This window comes from Schistocerca serialis, chromosome 1, assembly GCF_023864345.2.
Source record: "Schistocerca serialis cubense isolate TAMUIC-IGC-003099 chromosome 1, iqSchSeri2.2, whole genome shotgun sequence".
Lineage (NCBI taxonomy): Eukaryota > Metazoa > Arthropoda > Insecta > Orthoptera > Acrididae > Schistocerca > Schistocerca serialis.
Window position 1 is genome coordinate 711,135,802 of NC_064638.1, and position 6,868 is coordinate 711,142,669.

The window sequence follows — 6,868 nt, forward strand, 5'->3', positions numbered from 1 at the left end:
AGTGTATATAAACGATTTGGGAGACAATGTGAGCAGCCGTCGTCGACTAATAAAGTCATCAGAAGATCAAAACAATCTGCAAAACGATTTAGAATAAATATCGGAATGGTGCGAAAAGTAGCAGTTGACATTACATAACGAGAAGTGTGAGGTCATCCACATAAGAGCTAAAAGGAACTCGTTAAACTTAGGTTACACGATAAATCAATCAAATCTAAAAGCCGTAAATTCAACTAAATACCTAGGTATTACAATTACGAACAACTTAAATTGGAAGGAACACATTGAAAATGTTGTGGGAAAGGCTAACCAAAGACTCCGTTTTATTGGCAGGACACTTAGAAAATGTAGCAGACCTACTAAGGAGACTGCCTACACTACGCTTGTCCTCTTTTAGAATACTGGTGCGCGGTGTGGGGTCCTTACCAGATAGAACTGAAGGATTACATCTAAGAAGGTCAAAGAAAGGCAGCACGTTTTGTATTATCGCGAAATTTGGGAGAGAATGTGAGAGAAATGATACAGGATTTGCTGTGGACATCATTAAAAGAAAGGCGCTTTTCATTGCGCCGGAATCTTCTCACAAAATTCCAATCACCAACTTTCTCCTCCGAATGCGAAAATATTTTGTTGACACCGACTTACATAGGAAGGAACGATCACCAAGATAAAATAAGGGAAATCAGAGCTCGTGCGGAAAGATATAGGTGTTCATTCTTTCCGCGCTATAAGATATTGGAATAAATAGAGAATTGTGAACGTGTTCGACGTACCTTCTGCGAGGCACATAAATGTGATCTGCAGAATATCCATGTAGATGTAGGTGTACCATCTCGTTTTTCCCCCACCCTGCTTCGAACAGTCTTAGGGCTAATTCACCACACTTTTTTGTAGATAATTCCTAAAAACAGTTGCCACGCTGAATTTACTCCTGTTAATCTTGCCGACTCTCTGATCTTTAGCAGTACGCCCTTTGGACTGTCCGGTTTACGCTACATGACGAATTAGGTGGCTTAGTGCACGATTACGAAAGAACCGACTCAAAGATTCATTGTTATTAACAAGTAGCGGTTCTCTTTTCTCTGTGTTGTCGTCTCGAGTGTGTCACAGGAGTGTATATTGTGTCCAGCAAAAAGTTCATTCCGAAAGAATTTATACCTGGTCAGGTAAGTCCGTAAATATGTGAACATTTTCATCTGATGAAACGCAGAACCTGCCCGTTACTGCAACTACTGCTAATTGTAGTAAAGTAAATCAGATTTCTGAGTGACTTCGAAAGGAAACGGTTCGCACTTCACTAGTTGTTGTTGTTGTGGTCTTCAGTCCTGAGACTGGTTTGATGCAGCTCTCCATGCTACCCTATCCTGTGCAAGCTTCTTCATCTCCCAGTACTTACTGCAACCCACATCCTTCTGAATCTGCTTAGTGTATTCATCTCTTGGTCTCCCTCTACGATTTTTACCCTCCACGCTGCCCTCCAATGCTAAATTTGTGATCCCTTGATGCCTCACAGCATGTCCTAACAACCGGTCCCTTCTTCTTGTCAAGTTATGCCACAAACTCCTCTTCTCCCCAATTCTGTTCAATACTTCATCATAAGTTATGTGATCTACCCATCTAATCTTCAGCATTCTTCTGTAGCACCACATTTCGAAAACTTCTATTCTCTTCTTGTCCAAACTATTTATTGTCCATGTTTCACTTCCATACATGGCTACACTCCATGCAAATACTTTCAGAAACGACTTCCTGACACTTAAATCTATACTCGATGTTAACAAATTTCTCTTCTTCAGAAACGCTTTCCTTGCCATTGCCAGTCTACATTTTATATCCTCTCTACTTCGACCATCATCAGTTATTTTGCTCCCCAAATGGCACTAGTAATTCCACATTATTAGTGAACCACTCACGCCGGCCACTGTGGCCGAGCGGTTCTAGGCGCTTCAGTCCGGAACCGCGCGCCTACTACGGCTTCAGGTTCGAATCCGGCCTCGGACGTGGATGTGTGTGATGTCCTTAGGTTAGTTAGGTTTAAGTATTTGTAAGTTCTAGGGGACTGATAACCTCAGTAGTTAAGTCCCATAGTGCTCAGAGCCATTTTTTGAACCTCAGATGTTAAGTCCTATAGCGCTTACAGCCATTTAATTTTCGACCCACTCACTGAACAGAGACGGAATTTCAGAATCCTACGCCTGTTACTTGTATTGGGGATGCCTCATATTAATTCAGATAATCGAACGCGATGACATCACCTATGACCATTTCCAGCTCTAAAGGAAATCATTGCGCTTTTTTTTCAGAACAATGTAAGAAAGCCGCCTTTGTTGGCTCTCTGAGAAACAGCGCTGCAGCTATAGTATTAGAGTTTATTACCGCGATCGATTCTAGTGAACGCGATCGGTGCCTATGAGTCACGGTGTTAATGACCACACCGGTCAGTGCGACCCTTAGCATACCCGGCAAGTACGGGGTCGGGGTGGATGTAATCTGCACTGGCCGTTTCCTTTTTCGCAGCGGCTGAAGGGCCGCATTAGAAAGTGACGGCCTCAGAGCAGGCTAGCGGTCAGACGCAGGATTTAACCACAGGAATAAACCCGGTTCCTGGCCGGCCCATTAACACTTGACATTACGAGAAATAAAGACGGGAATCAGAGTGCGGGCCGCGGAACTGGGGCGCTCGAAATGTTAACAGCCAGATCGCCGGCCCGGCCGGGGTCAGACTCCGCCGCCTTAATGTATGGGACCAGTTCCAGTTCTGGCGGAGCGGGGCAGTTGCCGACGCGGCTTTCCGGCGCGCTCGCTTTAATTCTCTGCGGGCGGCGGATCGGCAGCGTCTCTCGGCGGACGCGCGGCGCCCACGCGGTTGCCGGGGCGACCGGCAAAGTGCAACTGGTCCGTCCGCTCGCCGCCTTGTGCGCTGCACTCTTCCCAGGCCGAGTTTTATTTTTACTGCGTAGCATGACTGGCGATGGACCCGCTGACCCACACCAACCTCGTTAACTTCACGGCAAAAGGAGCGAGCGTGTATGTTTCGTAAGAGTGTGGACCTTGTTCCCTCGATATGGCAGCCATCATTGTGTGTGTGGTAGCTATAAAGAAATCTGTGCAGCATCCACAAGGTTTCTGAAACAAAAAGACAATGAAGTAACACGGATCTCGGCAACTGAGTACAAATAACGATTGAGGTTGGGCATTCTTAGCAGACTGTAGGTGCCTCTAAATGTAATTTCGAACATCATCTCATTTAGTATTTTCATCTCCCAGAAAAATATAATTTTCTGCACTTATTTAGACTTAATGCTGCTGCGCAAGTATGGTGCTGGCCTTCTAATTGGATCCATCAGTAATAGCGTCATGACCATAGATTACTGATGGAAGTAGGCACTACAAAAGTGGGACCACTTACGTTTCACAAAAAATTACTCACCCTAGGACACATTACTTTAATACTGTATAACGTCTTCAACCTTGATAAATGTGAGAGACTATGGGTGAGCATGCTAACAAGATTTGAACTCGTTGGTGTATACAGTGAACAGACCGCTCCCCGTAAGATCGTGTGAAATGTTATGACGAAGCCACGCAACGGAAAGTAGTGAACATCTGAATTTAAGCAGCGGCAGCCAACTTAAATATTAAGTATGGGTACCATAGCTTACATAGATGTAATTAAAAAGGATTTTATCCAACTATGCAATGAAACTAAACATCAGAATAGAATCCTTTTTATTACTGAAATGCGTTAACTTGATCCCAGGCACCGAAATAAGCCGTAATTATAAAGTGCGCAAAGGTTCTAATGAATCATTAAATATATACGATAGGTCCTCAGTACAGGTGGTTGGAACTGGAATTGAAATGATACAGTTAACTAGAACCCAGTAAACCCCCACTGATTACTGAATTACTTAATAGGTTAAAAAGAGACGAAAAGAAGTACATGAAAGCACCAGTTCCCTTGTCGAAGTGCATGTTATGTTGAATCAGCTCACTGTGTGAAGTAAATTAGAAAATCAAAGTTCACGCTGGAAACAAATGACTTTTGCAGTCCCCTCGCAATGACATATGCAAATGTGGTTCGTGCTTATCATTGTTCTAAAACTCAGGCGTAGAAGGCGCTGCAGCGATAGCTGAGAAATATATGTTATGCCCCACCATAGATGATGTCGGCGAAGTCCTCCCTCCTTCCAGTTCTAAGGCGAAGACGTTTCTGCGTCGGACGATCCAAGATGTAGTGTCTGTCTGCTCTCCTTCTCAAATACTTGCTGCTTCTGTCACCTCCGGATTCCCGTTAGTCTGAATTCCGACCAAGGAAAATTTATAACAATAGCACCGCATCTCTTCTCCTAAAGAATTTGCTTTCATTAACCAGTCGTACACATTTCTTTCTCAGAGTGGACCAGAAAGTACAAATTCTCTCCCACTATGAGAATGCTTTCACATTTTGATCAATGCCAGTGGCTGCACGTATGTATTCACGAGTCTTCATCCCTGCTACAAAAATAATTTTGGTGAACCAATCCAGGATTCCCTTGAGAAATTTAAACATCAGTTACTGCAGACCTCCCCCGGACACAACAGATTCTTCTAGCTCTGAGTGCAGTGGCTTTTCCCATCCCCTTGCACATCCCTGTCTTCCTAGAAAGTAATGCTTATGCTTTTTCTCACAACGGAAGTTTACAGTCTGCTGAATACCGCCTCCTGTGCTCTGTAAAGCTCTTATCGGAACTTGAAACACCATCTCTGACGACACCTGTCCGTTCAGTGTGTTCATGGTAGGGACTCTGCCTTTCAGCGAGGAACAGTTTACGGATTGCTTGCCGTTGTACCCGAGGGTCCTTCCGACACCAAAGTCTGGCAGAGGACACAGCCTACAGAAAAATATTACACATATCCTTTACTACACAGAACTGAAATGATGACGTACTTATTACATTCGCAATCATTGATGTTTGTTTCTGTTAATCCACACTTTCATGTGCTGCTGGTAATTTGAACTGATTGGGTAGCGTAATTTGAATAGTAGTTGATTAATCTAGTTACTGAGCAGTAACAACAACCTCAGTTTGGCGAGGGAGAGAGTCCACAAATTCCTTCAGGTATGAAGGAAGATTAGCGTTTAACGATTCGTCGACAACAAGGTCGGTAAGAGACATTGTCCTGATATTACACCTTCAGTTCAAATCACTCACTGACCGCTGTATCCCGCGGAGGTACAAGATTGTGGTGATATCTATTGCTACGTTTTACCAAACAGTTTACATGGAAATTTCGCGAACTACATGATGCTCGCCAAACCAGGAATGTGTGAGTGCAGCCCATAGAACACGGCTAATATCGTCGTGAAAGTTAGGAGTTTCCACAACGTCCTCATTTTGGATATGCAGAAGGAAGGACACCGAGAATATTGACATAAGCCTCCTGATTCATTTTCATGTTAATCGGAATGCGTGGGTTCAGATTATGGCTGAGAAATACTCCGAAAACCTAACAGAATCACCTCGGCCTGAAATGTACCATCCACATACTAGTGAATGCCTCATTTGGCTGTTGGTGCATTCGATGCCTTGCATCGTTTGAAAAGAGGTAAAATCGCGTCTCTTAAGACCACCCTACGTGTTTCCAGATAAGTACTCTCCAGGGTCCCTTTGAAGACGCACAGCTCTATTTACCGCTGTAATAGCCTTATGCCCATTTCTTGTAGTTCCCTTCATAACGTTCACTCAGAAAACAGTTTAGGTGGAACTACGTCAAATGACAACAGCAATTCCTGTTGGTTTTTAGACCAATCGTTGTCGGCAAGGCGTGACACTCGATTGCAGTCCCTGCCAGTTATGCCGTGTAAATTGGCCGCGAGTGGTACACCATTCTTTATACACATGTTGGACAGTCTGCGTTGATGCATTAACAAATAAAGAATGTGGTCACGGCAGCGTCCAAACATGACAGCTACTTTTGCCAGTCCACTGGGTGGATATAAATGAAGTGAAGCTGCTCACAGAGACCGGCGTGCGTTGTAATTGTAGTATTACAGTTAAACTTGACAGATATTTTAATGCGCTGATGCGGAACCGATTTACGCTGGAAAAAATGAGTTCCAATTTTGGCCTCCGGGTGCAAATCTAGGCCTGTGAATGCAAGAAAGATTTAAAACAATTTTCCATATGTAATGGTTTAGAAACGAGACGTGGGCAGGAAAGGTCAAACAAGTGAGAAAACAATAATGTTGATTTTATTATTCACTTTTCCTCATACAATTTGTTCAATATAAGCACGGGAGAAAAGATATACAATGCCAGATTTGCACTTGATGGCTACAACTGGAACACATTATTTTTTAGTCTAAATCGGTTCGACATTAGTACATTACCATATCTACCAAGTTTCGCTGCCATATGATAATTACAGCCCACACGCTGATCTGTTTTTTTTTCTTTTTCTTTTTTTTGGTCATCAGTCTTCTGACTGGTTTACTGCGGCCCGCCACGAATTACTCTCCTGTGGCAACCTCTTAATCTCAGAGTAGCACTTGCAACCTACTACCTCAAATATGTTGGATGTATTCCAATCTCTGCCTTCCTCTACAGTTTTTACCCTTTACATTTCCCTCTAGTATCATGGAAGTCATTCCCTGATGTCTTAACATATGTCCTATCATCCTCTTATTCTTGTCAGTGTTTTCCACATATTCCTTTCCTCTCTGATTCTGCGCAGAACCTCCTCATTCCTTACGTTATCAGTCCACCTGATTTTCAACATTCGTCTGTAGCACCACATCTAAACGCTTCGATTATCTTCTGTTCCGGTTTTCCTACAGTCCATGTTTCACTACTATACAATGCTGTGCTTCAAACGTACATTCTCA